This window comes from Mustelus asterias, chromosome 13 (assembly GCF_964213995.1).
Source record: "Mustelus asterias chromosome 13, sMusAst1.hap1.1, whole genome shotgun sequence".
NCBI classification, from domain to species: domain Eukaryota; kingdom Metazoa; phylum Chordata; class Chondrichthyes; order Carcharhiniformes; family Triakidae; genus Mustelus; species Mustelus asterias.
Window position 1 is genome coordinate 68,321,573 of NC_135813.1, and position 19,266 is coordinate 68,340,838.

A 19,266-nucleotide genomic window follows, 5' to 3' on the forward strand; every position below is an offset into this window, starting at 1 on the left:
TGGGAGGGATTTCAGGCAACAAAGATTTGGCAAATCGATCTCCACCCTCTTTTCCCCGATCTCGGTGCTGAGGGAATAGCATACTCTGAGCACTGAGAAAAATTGACCCAATAACTCAAGTAAATCTTTCAGTGATGTTTAAATCAATTGGAAAAGAGATTGAAATGCCATTTGCCTTTCCACGGAGAAGAACATTCTCAATGTGCATTTCATTTTTACATTTTGAACAATGAAATGAACTGCAGATGCTGTTCATCTTGAGTGTTTGTCTAGCTATATGAGCTAAAAATTGAATATTCAGAATTGGAAAAGGAGTTATTTAAATTTCAAAGACAAAGATTTGCCTGAAATGCAATTTTGAGAGTTTCATTTTATTTTAAGAGTGCAAAAGGAGAAAAATGTGATAGAAAACGGGTGCGGGGATCTCTATCACGCGATTAACCCGCACTAAACTTAACACTATCATGTAAACTTTGTGCTGCCCCCTTCTTTACATGATGGCAATATGCATCCAGCACTAAGTGCTGCACGAGCGACTCGGTGGCACAGTGGTTAGCACTGCTGCCTCGCAGCGCCAAGGACCCGGGTTCAATTCTGGCCTTGGGTCACTGTCTGTGTGGGGTTTGCACATTCTCCTTGTGTCTGCGTGGGTTTCCTCCCACAATCTAAAGGTGTGCGGGTTAGGTGAATTGGCCATGCTAAATTGCCCCTTAGTGTCAAAGGGATTAGCTGGGGTAAATGCGTGGGGTTGTGGGATAGGGCCTGGGTGGGATTGTGGTCAGTGCAGATTTGATGGGCTGAATGACCTCCTTCTGCACTGTAGGATTCTATGATTCTATGAAGTACATATGCTGCACACCTCAGCATGGAGCACAACATCATGAGGGGTTAGCACAAGCGCAAGCCAGCCTGCACTATACATAAAGCCAGCCTGCACCTCTTGAAGGTACATCGTGGTTGAAGCTGGGACTGGAAATCATTCTAAAAGTGATTTTGAGCTGGAACAGACACAAGAATTGCACAGTGTGACAGAAAGCATGCTCTGAGGCTGCCTGATGAAGAACTGGAACCTTGGTGCAGTATCATAGAATAATCGCCACAGAAGGCTGTGGAGGCCAGGCCATTGAGTATTGTTAAGACAGAGATAGATAAGGTTCTTGATGTGTAAAGGGATCAGAGTTTAGGGGGAAAAAGCAGGAGAATGGGGTTGAGAACCTTATCAGCCATGTTTGAATGGCGGAGCAGACTCAATGGGCTGAATGGCCTCATTCTGCTCCTATATCTCATGGTCATATGGTCTAAGTCAGCGATTGGAACTTCAAGTGCTATATTCCACTGACTGCATCTCGAGTGTCACACATTGCTCAATTCTACAACATCCTTCACTTAAATACAAATAATCTATCCACCACAGCTCATTCTTAATGTTCACTACTCCAACTCATTTTCACAAAATCAGCAATGCTGCAAGCCTCACACCCACACCTCACAGACTGAATATGTTACAGCTATTCAATCAGGATGGGTACGTTACTCAATAGATTGCACCATAATCACCCACACCCCCCTCCCTCATACAAGACAAGGCAGCAGCAGCTAACCAGCAGGGAACAGACGTGACTGCATTTCCTCACCCCATGGGGGAGATGGTCTTTTCCAACAATGGAGCAACCATGGCTGTGACTGTGACAGTAACAGGACATAAACCATCAAAGATGATGGTAGCCTCATACATAATCCCATGTCGCACTTTCTTATAGGTGGCACGGTGGTGCAGTGGTTAACACTGCTGCCTCACAGCGCCACAGACCCAGCTTGGGTCACTGTCTGTGCGGAGTTTGCATGTTCTCCTTATGTCTGCGTGAGCTTCCTCCGGGCGCTCCGGTTTCCTCCCACAGTCTTAAAGATGCACTGGTTAGGTGCATTGGCCATGTTAAATTCTCCCTCAGTGTACCCGAACAGGCGCCAGAGTGTGGCAACTAGGGGATTTTCACAGTAAATTCATTGCAGTGTTAATGTAAGTCTACTTGTGACAATAAATAAACTTTATTTTACTTTATTGTTCTGCATGTTGGAGCATAACCCCTTTAAGGGAACAGGTCATATGACCTGGGGTGTGGGTTGGGCTAGTTGGGAACTGGCCTGAATGGGCAGTCAACGTTTGGAGTACGGAATGAGTAGATGAATTAAGATCTGTGATCTCTGACGCCTGGCTGTGGAGTAGTTCTTGAGGAGACACGTCAGTGTTCAGAGGTTTAACACTTATCACCTCACACTCTTTCTGAGCCGTAGCTGGTGGAAGCATGCACCTCTTGCTTTTATCCCCTTAACTCATTGTGACTTTCTCCTCTTAGATAACCAGAATTGGCCAGGCAGTGGTGGAGAAGGCAGGAAGTGGGACAGGCAGATTGATTTGCTCAGTGCTCGGGCAGACCAGTCAGAAAACCAACTATTACTGTTATCGAAAGTTGTATGTATATTTATCAATTCACCCACCATGATATTCTGCTTAAGTAAAAGCAAAATACTGCAGATAAACAAAGAACAGTACAGCACAGGAACAGGCTCTTTGGCCCACCAAGTCTGTGCCGATCACGTTGTCCTATCTAGACTAACCTCCTGTATCCCTCTATTACCCGCCTGTTCATGTGTCTATCCAGAGAAGATTCAAATGTCGCTAACGTGTCTGCCTCAATAGCCTCACTTGGAAGCGCATTCCAGGCCCCCACCACCCTCTGTGTAAAAAAACTTCCCTCGCACATCTCTACTGAACCTTCCCCCCCCACCTTGAACTTGTGTCGCCTTGTAATTGCCAGTTCTGCCCTGGGAAAAAAGCTTCCAACTGTTCACCCTATCCATACCCCTCATAATTTTATAAACTTCTTTCAGGTCACCCCTCAGCCTCTGTCTTTGCAGGGAAAACAATCCCAGTTTATTCAATCTCTCCTCATAGTTAATACCCTCTGTACCAGGCAACATCCTGGTAAACCTTTTCTGTACTCCCTCCAAAGCCTCCATGTCCTTCTGGTAGTGTGGTGACCAGAATTGGACACAGTATTTCAAATGTGTCCTAACCAACGTTTTATATAACTGTAACATAATTTGCCAACTGTTATACTCAATGCCCCAGCAGATGAAGGCAAGCATGCAATATGCTTTCTTCATCACCTTTTCCACCTGTGCTGCCACTTTTAAGGATCTGTGGACCTGCACGCCCAGATCCCTCTGTGTGTCTATACTCCTGATGGTTCTGCCATTTCTTTTATAGCTCCTCCCTGAATTGGATCCACCAAAATGCAAATCCTGGATGCTGGAATCTGAAACAAAAACAGAAAGTGCTGGAAAATCTCAGCAGGTCTGACAGCGTCTGTGAAGAGAACACAGAGCCATTGTTTCTAGTCTGGATGACATGAAATGGTAGCTCTGTTCTCTCTCCACTGATGATATTCTGCTTGATTGTAGTCAATGCAGGGACACTAGTACGTCTGTGACTAGCTCACTATTAACATTCACATCTCCATTTGACAAGTGAGAAACATCAGCTGGCCCCAAGACACATAGTTATATTTTCATGATCTAATTACAGAGCAAGTAAGTCAGTCAAGGTTGATCTGATCCGAGTACAGAGCTGTTACACTCCCTACCAATTATCAGTTTGTATTCTCTAAGATTGAAAAGCCTATTGTGTGAAATAAAACAGCTGCAAGGCTCTAAATAGTTCATCCTATTTCCTGCAAATTAGTTTAGTCTTTTTATTTATAGTAGTGTAAAAAGACAAGCAGTCACTTTCCTTGACAACATGCGCTCTTCTTCAGTTCTGTAGGCTTAAAATTAAGTTCAGTAATCAATTTTTGTAGCTTTGTAGTTTTTTTTAAACTTTTATTCCTTGTGGACGTGTAGGGTGTGATTGTCCAGGGTGCCCACAGCATGTTGTTCAGTGGCGGAGGCTACTCACCATTAACCACCAGTAGGATCTTAGGGGCAGCACGGTGGCACAGTGGTTAGCACTGCTTCCTCACAGCACCAGGGACCCATTTTCAATTCCTGGCTTGGGTCACTGCCTGTGCGGAATCTGCACATTCTCCCTGTGTCTGCGTGAGTTTCCTTCGGGTGCTTCGGTTTCCTCCCACAGTCCGAAAGACATGCTAATTAGGTACATTGGTCATGCTAAAATTCCCCCTCAGTGTACCTGAACAGTGTACCGGAGTGTGGCGACTAGGGGATTTTCACAGTAACTTCATTGCAGTGTTAATGTAAGCTTACTTGTGACACCAATAAAAGATCAACTTTATCTTCCCACCCCGCCAATGTCTACTCCATTTAGTGTGGTTTGCCACCTGGGAACCCAATGCAGGGAAGGGGTCGCCTTCGGCGGGACTGGACGATTGCCAGTGGGAAGGGCTGAAAAATCCCCCCCAACAATGTATTATGCTATATCTTGTATGTGCATCCTGTTACTTCAGTTTTAATGCACTGATTACCTTTACGTACTGATTTTTATACATACTTTCCTGTTATAGTAACTTTGTATTTTCTGCAGTCGTTTAAGGTTATGCACTATTTGTACTCTCATACTATTTTTCATTTACTTGTACCAAGCACTGGTGTATATTATACTAACATATAATAGCCAAAACATACATCCTGATGGACCACTTGGCCTAATGAGAATTCTACAGGATATCTATACATTTGGGATAATGAGCCATTAGAGTTTGACATCGTACACTCACTTATCTCAGTGGACAAAGCAAATATCTCAAGGCCCCCATTATCCCCGCAGAAAGCCATAAAATTTAATGAAATAGCAGGAAAATCTATGATGAGGGGGACGGTCCCACAAGTCACTGACACATTGACGGGCCAGTCAGGGTGCAACAGGAAATGAAATCAATAGACCATCACCTCCGAGAAACCAATCAGAAACTAATCATGCACCACCTAAACCAATCAGGGACTGATTATGTGCTGTTACAGCCAATCAGAATTCAGGACGATGGCTGATCATGCACGTGGAAAGAGTTAGAAAGCAGTAGATTTGAGCCCCTTGTGGCACCAAGTATGAAACTGAAGACAACAGACTGCTTTCCAGCTGAGAGCAGAAGACCACAGAACTGACAGGCAGAGAGAAGAGAGAGAAAGAGAGAGAGGGAGAGAAACATAGAATCCCTACAGTGCAAAAGGAGGCAATTTGGCCCATCGGGTCTGCACCAACCACAATTCCACCCAGGCCCTATCCCTGTAACCCCACATATTTACCCTGCTAATCCCCTAACACTAAGGTCAATTTGTCATGGCCAATCAATCTAACCAGAGTACCCGGAGGAAACCCACGCAGACACGGGGAGAACGTGCAAACTCCACACAGACAGTGACCCAAGCCGGGAAATGAACCCAGGTCCCTGGCGCTGTAAGGCAGCAGTGCTAACCACTGTGCCACCATTCGAGGGAGAGAGTGAAAGAAGACCATGGCCGGAATTTTACCGGCATGCCTGGCCCGATTCTGGGGGCAGGCGGGGCTTGGAGAACGGCATTCTTCGTTGGCCTCGGGCAGGATCGTACAAACCTCGGGCGGACATGCTGGTAAAGGTCCACCCCATATGTCGCCTCGTGCCCTTGGCTGAATCAGAAAACAAGAACCGCATTGAGCCAGTGAAGATGCTGCCCAGCTTTGTTAAGTATTATTTTTCTTGCTCAATAAATCATTCTTGATTTACATCAGTAGTTTATTCCTATGCCTTAATGATTAAAGACTCAAAAGTACATATTTATTTAAAGAACAAAGAACAAAGAACAATACAGCACAGGAACAGGCCCTTCGGCCCTCCAAGCCCGCACCGCTCCCTGGTCCAAACTAGACCATTCTTTTGTATTCCTCCATTCCCACTCTGTTCATATGGCTATCTAGATAAGTCTTAAACATTCCCAGTGTGTCCGCCTCCACCACCTTACCCGGCAGCGCATTCCAGGCCCCCACCACCCTCTGTGTAAAATACATCCTTCTGATATCCGTGTTAAACCTCCCCCCCTCACCTTGAACCTATGACCCCTCGTGAACGTTGTTCTTTGTTCTTTTTTTAAAATTCATTCATGGGATGTGGGTGTCGCTGGCTGGCCAGCATTTATTGCCCATCCCTAGTTGCCTGAGGACAGCACTGCTGTGTCTCTGGAGTCACATGTAGGCCAGACCAGGTAAGAACAGCAGATTTCCTTCCCTAAAGGACATTCGTGAACCAGATGGGCTTTTCCGACAATCGACAATGGTTTCATGGTCATCAGTAGATTCTTAATTCCAGATAATTTTTATTGAATTCAAATTCCACCTTCTGCCGTGGTGGGAATTGAACCCCGGTCCCCAGCATATGAGCTGAGTTTCTGGATTAATATTCTAGTGATAATACCACTCGGCCATCGCCACCCTGCAGTAGTCATGATGAGCAGATTCAGGGATTTAGCGGTTAAACACTCCCCTTAAAGCCTTACACTGTCACAGGGCATAGAGATGTTCAGCATCAACCTCACACGGAGCTCTCTGCAGTGTGGAAGCTGTAGCCAACCTCTTGAGAACATTAACTTACCCCAACCATGATGCACATCTGATGGTCGATATCTCAGCTTCCATTGCAGCACAAGCAGAAGATACACACCATCTGAGTGCTGCAGTAGACACTCAGGCTGAAGTCGTGTAAGCTCAGCTTGCCTTGCAATCACACTTTGTCACTACCCAGGATAACACTGCTGTCACCATGGTGTGGATGCCAGTGCTCAAAGGGGTTTTGCAGGAAATTTGACATGTCAGCTACAACTCTCACCAACTTTTACAGATGCACCATAGAAAGCATTCTTTCTGGTTGTATCACAGCTTGGTATGGCTCCAGCTCTGCCCAAGACCGCAAGGAACTACAAAAGGTCGTGAATGTAGCCCAATCCATCACGCAAACCTGCCTCCCATCCATTGACTCTGTCTACACTTCCCGCTGCCTCGGCAAAGCAGCCAACATAATTAAGGACCCCAGGCACCCCGGACATTCTCTCTTCCACCTTCTTCCGTCGGGAAAAAGATACGAAAGTCTGAGGTCACGTACCAACCGACTCAAGAACAGCTTCTTCCCTGTTGCTGTCAGGCTTTTGAATGGACTTACCTTGCATTAAGTTGATCTTTCTCTACACCCTAGCTATGACTGTAACACTACATTCTGCACGCACTCGTTTCCTTCTCTATGAACGGTATGCTTTGTCTGTATAGCACGCAAAAAACAATGCTTTTCACTGTATGTTAATACATGTGACAATAATAAATCAAATCAAATCAAAATCAAGGTTATTACCATAGCCCTGTAACCTGACCTCCAGCAGACTATTAGGATTACAAGGTAGCATCCCAGTGGCAGTGTGAAGCATGAACTGCTGTCCTCCTGGGGATGTCAGCTTTAGTTATCCCACCACTAGCACACCACCAGTAGCCATATTGTTACCTACCTAGACGTCTGCAGGCCAAAGTCAGACCTTCTAGGCTCATTGCTACTCAACGTCATCCTGAAAAGTCATCTGCAGTCTCCTTCAGTGAAAACCAGCAGCCTTCCACCAGCCACACTGCAGTCACTGGAGTGGCACTGTTTGGCGTATGAGGACAGTAAAAGACAAGCAGTAAGGAAATGTACAGGACTGATCAGTTAGCTTTAGTAAGGAATTTTTGATGATTCAATTTATGGAATCATAGAATTATAGAATCATAGAATCCCTACAGTGCAGAAGGAGGCCATTCAGCCCATCGAGTCTGCATCGACCGCAATCCCATCCTACCCCGATAACCCCATGCATTTACCCTAGCTATTCCCTGACACGAAGGGGCAATTTAGCATGGCCAATCCAACAACTGGGACTGGAACTCATCCCAGTTGCTGTACATTCCTGAATTTACATGTGGTGCCCATAGAGTGGCATTTGTGCAGTCGATGGCGCTATCCTGGCAAAACAACATGCATGTTCTGCTTGCTTCTCCCAAGAAAGAGACTATCAAATGTATTCAGCTCCCCTTGCGTACAGAATCCCAGTGACTTCCCTTATGCGGCAATGATCAGTGAATTGCAAGGTGTTGGAGATGTTGCTTCCTAGGGCCTTGAAGGAGCTTGCATTAAAACTTCTTTGCCACGGTCAAATTTGTAGCCATTGACAATGCTCTCCTGCTCTGAAGCTGCAGACCTGTCTGCTACAGACGACAGATTTCATTGCACACCTTGACCCTAGGCGAATATTTTTCCTTCTCTCTTTGAGTAGCTTATCCTCATCTATGTTACCTCTGTTCATTCTCCATTTCATGCTGCAGATCAAGGGGGGAAGAAACTACAGCAGCTATGGCTGGGGACAAATGATTTGAACACAATCCTGGAAGGGCGAAGCAAGCTCTTGACCATGTGTCACACCACTCCCTGTAGACTTCACCAATTTTAAGTAGCAGTACAAACCACCAAACATTTCTCAACAATGTAATAGTATCCTCTTGCTTATGTATATATAGTTGCATATGTATATATAGTCAAACTGGAATAACCTTTGCAGTTGGGTACTTTGAACTCCATGTCGCGTACACAGTCCCTGTTCTACAAAGGTACCGCAGTAGGTATCAATCAGCAACTAAATTGTAAGTGTTTGATGATCCCGTTAAATTACACTGGTAGGCGGTCCATCCTGCTGCTGAACACACGTTCAACATTGAGCAGTTGAGAAAGAACCTGAGCTGGAGCATTGATGTTGAAAATGGAACTGTGACAGTCGAATCCATATTATCTGCTGACTGATTTCATGATCAACGTGGTCTTCATATTTCTGGTTAACACTCCCAAAGCCCAAGCTAATGACCTATTCAAAATAGTCTCATAGAATCCAATCATAGAATGCCTCCAATGCAGAAGGGGGCCATTTGGCCCATTGAGTCCGCATCGACCACAATCCCTAACCCAGGCCCTATTCCCATAACACCACATGTTTACCCTACTAATCGCCCTGACATTAAGGGGCAATTTAACATGGCCAGTCAACCGAACTACACATCTTTGGACTGTGGGAGGAAACCGAGAGCACCCGGAGGAAACCCATGCAGACACGGGGAGAATGTGCAAACTCAACACAGACAGTGACCCAAGGCCGGAATTGAACCTGGGTCCCTGGTGCTGCGAGGCAGCAGTGCTAATGACTGTGCCACCGTGCCGCCTCAACATCTCCAGCGTAATTCACACCAGAAGTATGCACATGTAGTGCTGCCACTTTTTTGGACTTGAAATCACCAGCCTTGAGAACGAAAATGTGGGCATTATGCAAGTGTATTTCGCGGCCAAATTCTTTTGGAGAAAAAAACTCACAAATCTTGTGGTAATAACAATAGTGTTCAATTCTTCTTTTAATATATTATAAGAACCAAGGCCTCCTCCTGCTCCTATCTGTTGTGTTCTTATGTTTCTTATTCTGTGTTTTACTATGTTCGTCTGTTCAATATTTATGTTCACTGTGCTTGGTTAGTTAAGTCTGGGTATGGACACAGAGAAAAGCAAATAAATTGTAGAAGGTGCTGGAAGTTAGACATTTTGGGACCTCAGAAATATTTTAAAACTTTTGTAAATAAATTTCCTGCATACACGTGACCTGGAGTGTATCATCACTGCATTGATCTGAGATACGAAATGCACAAGAAACCAATCAACACAATGGCAGCTCCCCAGGGTCAGATGGGGGGTGGCGGTACCCAAAGATGTGCTGGGGAATCCCTCCGGGTAGCTCCCAGGTAAAGATTTGCCTGGCAATTGTCCAGAAGCACTAACTTCCTCTGGATAATTTTGTTGTGTTTGGAACTATCCAACAAAGCAATTTAAATCACTCACTTCAACAGCTCTGCTAGTGTCACACCAACTAATATTTACTCCCCATCCCAGGCCCAGCCTCCCACATGGGGTTCCCCACCACCTGCCCCATACCCAACCAACCCGCCTGGACATGGCTGGACCCACCCCCTCCATAAGACCTCCCCCGACTTGAGCTGACCCCCAGCCCTCTGACCCGAACATACCCCTGTCATTTCTGCCCTCTCCCCCTCCCCCCCCCCCAAGTCCCATTGTCTGACCCCCTCCAATATCCAACCCCCGGATATCTGTCCCCTTGATAACCAACCTCTCCCACCCTCACACACCAAGTCCAATCCCTATTCCCTCCCGATGTCCACCTACCTCCAGATGTCTCAATCCCCCCTCTACCCCCAAATCCCATCCACTCACCTTAAACACTTACCTTCTCTCTGGCTTGTTATTTTCAATTGGACTGTTACAACTCACCTACTTTACAGCAACTAGTGTCACGTGCTGCTTTGCTGTGATTCTCTTGGACTCCGATATTGGACCCAGGGAGCCACTGCACTTCTTGGATCTCACCCAGTCTGATTCAGGAAGGTCAGGCAAGACAGGCACTTAAGAAACTTAGCGCAGGTGAGTGATCAAGGAGTGGCAATGTGACATTGATTGCCTCTCTGAGGAAGCTATGGCCCGCTGAGCAAGATCTATTTCTGTTTTAGCAGAGAAACTTACCGATGATGCCATGAAATTGTGAAAACTGTAAGTTCTTAGAATGCACAGTTCTGGTTGCTAATTCCCTTCAACTGTTTGGGGAAATATACCCAGTTAAATCAAGCTTTTTGGATGTGAAATAAAACCTTCAATGAAGGTTATTAAAATAAAAAATAAAGAATCAATTGAATAAGGTCACTGGGAAAATATATTTTAAAAATTTTTAAACCTTAAAACATAGAAACTGGAAGCAGGAGTTTTTTTTAAATTTGATTTATTATTGTCATATGTATTAACATACAGTGAAAAGTACTGTTTCTTGCGCGTTATGCAGACAAAGGATACCGTACATAGAGAAGGAAACGAGAGAGTGCAGAATAAGCCATTTGGCCCTTCGAGCCTGCTCCACCATTCATTATAATCATGGCTGATTATCCTGATCCCCCCTTCCCCCCCCCATATCCCTTGATCCCTTTAGCCCCAAGAGCTATATCTAATTTCTTCTTGAAATCGCACCATGTTTTGGCCTCAACTACTTTCTGTGGTAGTGAATTCCATACATTTACCACTCTCTGGGTGAAGAAATTCCTCCTCACCTCAGTCCTGAAAGGTTTACCCGTTATCCTCAAACTATGACCCCTGGTTTGGGACTGTCCCATCATTGGGAACATTCTTTCTGAATCTACCCTGTCTAACCCTGTTAGAATTTTATAAGTATCTATGAGATCCCCTCTCACTCTTTTAAATAAACTCCAGTGAATATAATCCTAACTGACTTGGTTTCTCCGCATATGACAGACCTGCCATCCCAAGGGGATAAGCCTGGTAAACCTTTGCTGTACTCCCTCGATAGCAAGGACATCCTTCCTCAGATAAGGACACCAAAACTGTACACAATACTCCAGGTGTGGCCTCACCTGTATTTTGAGCATTAAATATTTCACTTGGTGTAGAGACCATTAGCGAGAGAAAATCGTTTAGAAGTGTTTTATGTGATATAATGTGCTCATCACTTTCTTCCTTTAATTGATAGGTTTTTCCGGCAGCCCTATTTAGGCTTGCTTGCTTTCAAAAGCTCTCAGTGGTTTTGTATTGGTATTTTCTAGCCACTTGCTCACTTTGTGTTTTGTACATTTAATACGAGTATTAAAGTGGATGCTGTTTGACTCTGAGACAATGAAGAAAATGTAATGGGAAAATTATGACAGGGAAAGTGTGACGGGCTAAGTGTGCTGGCAGGAGTATGACAGCGAAAGTATAAAAGCTGTGAAACAGTAATTGTTACACTGAAGCAGAGACAGACAGATGCAAGACTTTAAAGAGGAGAATTCCGTGGTGGGTCTGTCTTGGGCACAGGGAACATCAGAATCTCAGATGGGTAAGAGCAAAGAGAGGGAGAATTTGCCTGATAAATGTTCCTTCTGAGCATTTGTTGAAAAATTCATTCACGATGTTGTGTTCAGCAACAAACAATGTTTGTTTTTTATTTATTTGTAGGACATGGGAGTCCTCGGCTGGCGAGCAGTTATTGCCCATCCTTAATCGCCCTTGAACTGAGTGGCTTATTAGGCCATTTCAGAGAGCAGTTGAGAGTCAACCACATTGCTGTGGCCCTCGGGTCACATGTAGGCCAGACCAGGTAAGGGCGACAGATTTCCTTCCCTAAAGGACATTAGTCAACCAGATGGGTTTTTGTTAACAACAATCGACAATGGTTTCGTGGTCATTATTAGACTTTTAATTCCAGATATTTTTCATTGAATTCAAATTCCACCATCTGCCGTGGTGGGATTCGAACCCGGGTCCCCAGAACATTAGTTGAGTTTCTGGATAAATAGTCTAGCGATAATACCACTATGTCATCACTTCCCTTGTTCTGATCCATCCAGGGCTGAAGTGAAAATGATAATCTTGGTATTGTTTGATCAACACAGGATATCTAATGAGTTTACAGAGATATATAAAACACATTGGGCGGGATTTTACAGCCTTGCTCAGGCAAGATCGTAAAATCCCACCAACGGAGATTTCCGTTCTGGGAACGGTAGGCTTTAGGCCAATGGGTAGTTTTTTCCGGCCTCACTCACCCCGAAACCAGAAAATCCCGCCCGAGGTCAACAGACCTTTCCATGGTCTGCTCCCTGCTCCCTCTGATTCCCGTGGTGGGTGGAACGGGAAAATTCACCCCAAGATTTATTGGAACACATTTTACTGCTCTGGACACATCTTCCACAAGATAGTACAGGAGAACAAATCATAACATCACTTCCTGTGATGATGTCACACTATCTCATTAGCATATGACACTGTTAGAATCTTCTCGACTTTCTACTTCCTGTACTCTAAAAATCTGTTGCAACTTGGTCTCGGCATTCCCGCTCAGAAATGAGCAACTCTGATTCTGAATCACATACAATGGGCTGAACTTTGATTTCCTCCTGGTGGATGTTTCCCACAGGGAGTGGGGTGGAGGGAGGGGGGGCACGTAAAATGGGGTGGGCACCCAACCACCCACGTACCCCCGAGCTCATCCCTAGTGGCCAGCCTGTAATATTTAACTGAATAATTAAGGGTCAATTAGTCTTGTTATCAAGCAAGTTGATCCTGATATTATGCCCATGCCATAAAATGTTTGGCATAGTGTGACAATACTGTGCCTTTAAGCAGCATATTAATATCATGTTTTTTGTGAAGGGTATGCCTAAGAACCAGCTCTGTTTAAGCGGTGCTGATCTGTCTGCTCCAGGCAGCTTACATGAGAATGTAGAAGAATAATTGATCCTAGATATTGGAGTGTTTGTTTAATGGATTCGAGCTAATGGATTTCTGTGTGTTTTAAGATCTTCTTTCCCTTGGGTTTCTGAGTAAGGTTTAATTAGGTTGATTAACAAGATGAAGAGTCATGCGCTAACGGGAAGAGTTAAGCAGGCAGGGAAAAATAAGTTTAGTTCCTGCTTGGGTCTGTAAGGAACACGAGGTCTCTTTCTCTCTCTCTCTGGAGTTCGCTGTTTGGGACCTGCTAGAAAATAGGTATCCCTCTCTAGAGGTGTTCTGGAGGCTTGAGGACTAACAGCCCATGCACCAGCATGTAAGCCTGTATTGTTAGCTAACTGATTTTGAAGAGGAGTTTAAATCTATGGGGGATATTGCCTAAATTGGAACTAATAGAGATAGATTAGCAGTTAAGAATTGTATCTTGTATGATTAAGTATTTCAATTGTTAAAAGTTAAGCTAATTCATTCAATATATTTAAACTGTATTGTTAAAATAAAGTTTTTTTTGATAAGAGTTTCCTAATGTGTCCATAGAATCACTCTTAGAGTGAAGCACTTTATCATAGAATCCAATCATCGAATCCCTACAGTGCAGAAGGAGGCCATTTGGCCCATCGAGTCTGCACTGACTCTCCAAAACAGCATCTTACCCAGGCCCTAGCGCAGTAACCCCACTAATCCCATAACCTACACATCTTGAGACTATAAGGGACAATTTAGCATGGCCAATCTGCCTAACCTACACATCTTTGGGCTGAGAAATGAAACTGGAACACCCGGAGGAAAGCCACACAGTTATGGGGAAAGTGTGAAAACTCCACAGTCACCCAAGGTCATAATTGAACCCAGATCCCTGGTGCTAACCACGGTGCTATTGTGCTGCCTGCTATCCTCTCACTGATACCAAAATAAAAAAGATAGCTGAGGTCTAGTCGAGCTTCATAACATACTTTGTGCTTTCTCATCTGGTTCCTAACAATAGGCAACAGGGCAGGATCGGGAAGCCCGATACTTTTTATTTCAAGTGTTCATAGGGTGGTTGGGAAGGAAATGCCGCCTGGAGATTGCTCTTTGCCAATCTTGGCATTGGAGCATTGCCTTCAGTTCTCCTATGACCTTAAGTTCTATCCATCTTGTTCGACATGTTTTTACAGGATGGCTGAAGGGAGTTTCTGTCTAACCACAGTTCAGCATCAGAAAGATCTGTACTGCGGTTGGAGAGAAGCTCTCTTCAGATACAGAAGCTGCTCCTCCTGTGTCTAACTCCAAGTGTGTCTTGTTTCCCTCTACTATGATATCAGTAACTTCTGTTTAATTCCTGGATTTTCCAAGGAAATGAGCCTCAACTATGGGTATCATCTACTGCATGGATCTTCCCAACTTCCAAAGGCTTCCATTTGTGCGTAGAGCTTGGAAGTGTCCCACTTTCGACGTAAATGACATTTGGCCTCTTTGGCAGGGCAGAATCTGAAACAAAAGCAGAAAATGTTCAGAGGGCTCTGATGAAGGGTCATCCAGACTTGAAACGTTGGCTCTATTCTCTCTCCACAGATGCTGTCAGATCTGCTGAGATTTTCCAGCATTTTCTGTTTTTCCTTCCTGGTCACGGATGGGTAATGGCAGGAGAAATTGGGGCTGTTTAAATCAATCCCCTCCTGCCCGTAGTACTTGTTTGTGCTATTATGAGGTTACATGGTATATTTCTTGTTGCAGCCTTACTCCTCCTACTCCCACAACTCAGTTCCATTACATTAATAACTTGACAGGAAACATATCACGGGTCTTGACAGGGTCACTATAGAAAGGATGTTTCCTCTTGTGGAAGCATCTGGTACTAGAGGTCACTGTTTAAGAATAAAAGGTCACCCATTTAGGACGGAAATTAGGAGAAATCTTTTCTCTCAAAGGGGCATGAATCCTTACTCTCATCCTCAAAAGCGGTGAAAGCAGCTGTGGTGAACCATAGTTGGTTACCACTATGAGTGCTGAGCCATGGATGGTCAGCACTATGGGTGTTTGTGGATATGTTACTGTTGTCACTGTTGGTGTTAGGGTTGGGCTGTTCTACCTGTTGATATTGTTCTGTGGTACACTCCAGTTGGCTCCGCCTACCTGGGGAAGTATAAAGGTCACTGCACTGCCTGGTGACACTTTAGTCTGGGATTGTATTGTATATAGTGTGCTCCATTCTTGTTAGTAATAAAAGCCTTTATTTCCCGGGTACAATCTAGCCTCCCGAGTGATTTAATCGCGCATCAGCAGCCTTTGAATATTTTCAAGGCGGAGGTAGATAGATTATTGATGAGAAAGTGGGGGGGGGGGGGGGGGTGAAAGGTTATTGGGGGTGATAGGAATGTGGAGTTGAGGTTGCAATGATATCAAACATGATGTTATTGAATTGTGGAGTATGCTTGAGGGGCTTAGTGGCCTACTCCTTCTCCTAATTCATATGTTCATACATAACTGTATCACTGCTGCTTTGTGTTCATCCGGGATTGAAAATGCATCAATTTTGCTTTCAATTTCTACCCCTCTTACTTTGCATAGTCCATCTCTGATAACTCCCTTCATTTCCTTGACTTCTCTGTCTCCATTTCTGGGGATAGACCATCTATTAATATTCATTACAAGCCCATCGGCCGCTGCAGCTACCTTGATTACACCTCCTCACACCCTGCTTCCCATATAGATTCCATTCTCTCATTCTCCACCACATCTGTTCTGACGATGCCACCTTCCACCACAGTGCTTCTGAACCATAGATTCCCCATCTCCCCCCCACCCCCACCCCTCTCCCTCTACACATGAAGGTTGATAGGGTTCTCATCCATATCCAACCCATTTCCTGCACTTTTGCCCTCACTCCTTCCTCCCCATCCCAGAAACACTATAGGATTCCCCTTGTCCTCACTTTCTGCCCTACCAGCCCCAGTATTCAAAGAATCATCCTCCACCACTTTCACCAATTCCAGCATGATATCACCACCAAACACATTTTGCTGTCTCCTCCCAGTCAACTTTCCAAAAGGACTTTTCTCTCTGTGACAGTCTGTCCATTCCTTTATCACCCCAAACACATCCCCTTCCTGCCGCACCTTCCCATGCAACCACATGTTGTGTAATACCTGCCACTTTACCTCCTTGCTCCTCACTATCCAAGACCCCAAAGACTCCTCTCGGGTGAAGCAGTGATCTATTTGTGCTTTTTTCAATTTTGTGTTCTGTATTTGTTCACAATGCTCCCCGACACTGGGGAGACTAAACGCAGACTAGGTGACTGCGTTGCAGAACATCTTTGTTTAGTTCACAAGCATGACCTCGATCTTCCTGTGACTATTTCAATTTTGGGGCGGCACGGTGGCGCAGTGGCTAGCACTGCTGCCTCACAACGCCAGGACCCAGGTTCGATTCCAGATTCAGGCCACTGTCTGTGTAGAGTTTGCACGTTCTCCCCGTGTCTGTGTGGGTTTCCTCCGGGTGCTCCAGTTTCCTCCCACAATACAAAGATGTGTGGGTTAGGTTGATTGGCCATTCTAAATTGACCCTAATGTCAGAGGGATTAGCAGGGTGAATACATGGGGTTACGGGAATAGGGCCTGGCTGGGATTGTGGTCGGGGCAGACTCAATGGGCTGAATGGCCTCCTTCTGCATTGTGGGGATTCAATGATTTTATGAATTCACCATTTTGCTCCCATGTTCGCATTTCTGTCTTCAATCCGCTGCAATGTTCCAGTGAAGACGAACAGCATCCCATCTTCCATTTAGGCACTTTACACTGCATTCAAAAACGGAAGACCATGAACTCTCTCCTCCATTTTTAATTTCTCTCACCTGCCCCCAAGTATAGATCTTGTTTGCATGTTTTTTTGATTTCAGACAGCGCTGACCTTTCTTCAGCTATTTACATCTACTCTGGACCAATGGTTTGTTTCGTCAGTACTATTATTATCACTCCTTTTACCTTTGGCCCCAATTTTACCATCAAGTTGAGCCCATTTTCGAGTGCAAAAACTTGGTAAAGTCGGGCATGAGGCGAGTCACGCGATCCGCGACCACCTCCGCACCCGTTCCCCCTTTACCAAGGGTCTAAAATGGCTACCGTTGGGACCATGCCCGGAACGGGTGCGATGTCCATTTAAATGCACCTGCATGCATTTAAATTGACTTAATGGGCTGCATGCCCAAACTTAACGGTACTTCCCCCTTTACCATCGCGTTTGCCCGTCCGGATTCGGCGGGAAACAGACATGTTCCGCAAAGGTCCAATTTGGGTGCTCCAGCTTCTGAGGGGGTAAGTTCCGAGCTTCCAATGGCTCTCTGACTCAGATCGGTGGTGGGGAGGGGGGAGAGGGAGGCAGGTCAGATGGCTCCCTGGTGAGGGGGAGGGAGGGAGGTGGGTCAGATGGCTCTCTTGTGGGGGGGTTTAGGGGCAGGAGAGTCTGCTGCCACTGCGTGCGATCGGTGGGGGGGAAGGAGGGCCTGCTGCCACTCTGCGTGCAAGCAGTGGGAGGGAAGGGGGGTCTGCTGCCACTCTGCATGCAATCAGTGGGAATAAAGTGAGGGTCCGCTGCCACTCTGCGTGCAATCGGTGGGGGGGAAGGGGGGCAGGGGGCTGCGATCGGTCTGGGTAGCAGGAGTTGGAGGGTTAAGGGGGTCAGTTATGTTGTGGGGGTGGAGCAATGTCTCTGGGGGCCAGGGGGGAGGCATTATCTGGCCCGGGAGCGATATGGCAGCGGGGCGTTTTTCAATTTTGCTTACTACACATGCGCAGTTGAAGTTTTGGGCACATTAAGCCCCTCCCACAGGCTTCTGCAGCGCGATTCGGAAACGCTGATTTTTTTTCAGGCAGAGTGCATTAGACTCCTGAGAATGGGTCTAAACGTCGGATCTGAAACACTCCCAGATTCAAGTCTGCCCAGCACTTAGAATTAAAATGGTAAAATCAGTCCCTTGATCCCATGACACCTTTGTCATTTAATTTCCCGACCTTTTCACCTCTCCTTGACCTCTTTTGCTTCATCTGTCCCCCTTGGTGGCATAGTGGTTAGTACTACTGCCTCACAGTGCCAGGGTCCCGGGTTCAGTACCCGGCTAGGGTCACTGTCTGTGTGAAGTTTGCATGTTCTCCCTGTGTCTGCGTGGGTTTTCTCTGGGTGCTCTGGTCTCCTCCCACAGTATGAAAGACTGGTTCGGTGCATTGGCCACGCTAAATTCTCCCTCAGTGTACCCGAACAGGTGCCAGAGTGTGGCGATTAGGGGATTTTCACAGTAACTTCATTGCAGTGTTAATGTAAGCCTACTTGTGACACTAATCAATAAACTTTAAACTTTTTCAACAGCATAAAACTCATCAGCTTCCTGGCTTTCATCAGTTCTGAAGAAGAATCTCATTGAACCCGGAACGTTAACTCTGTTTCTCTCTCCATGGATACTGCCAGACCTGCTGAGTCTTTCTAGCAGATTTTTTTACTTCATTCTATTTTTAGCTCTAAGATACTTCTTTCAAACGCAGCTTGCACACTTGGAGGGTTGAAGGCAAGGGCACCACTGCTATATCACAGAGGAAAACACATCTTTTGCGTATTTATTGGCACTTAACATCTGGACAGAAAGTTGGCAATGTGGATTATCTGCCTGTAAAGGAAATCAATGAAATTTAGGCTGTTTCTATAATGGGTGGCCCATTCACAGCACCAGTTTACATGCAGGTTGGGAGTTGGTTGAGCTCACTTGGCTGGACAGCTGGTTAATGATGTAGAGCGATGCTAACAACGTGGGTTCAATTCCCGTACCGATTGAGATCATTCATGAAGGCCCTGTCTCACCTGAGTTGTGGTGACCCTCAGGTTAAAAATCACCACCAGTCAGCACTTCCCCTCAAAGGGGACAGCAACCTATGGTCATCTGGGACTATGGCCACTTTACCATTACCTTACACCC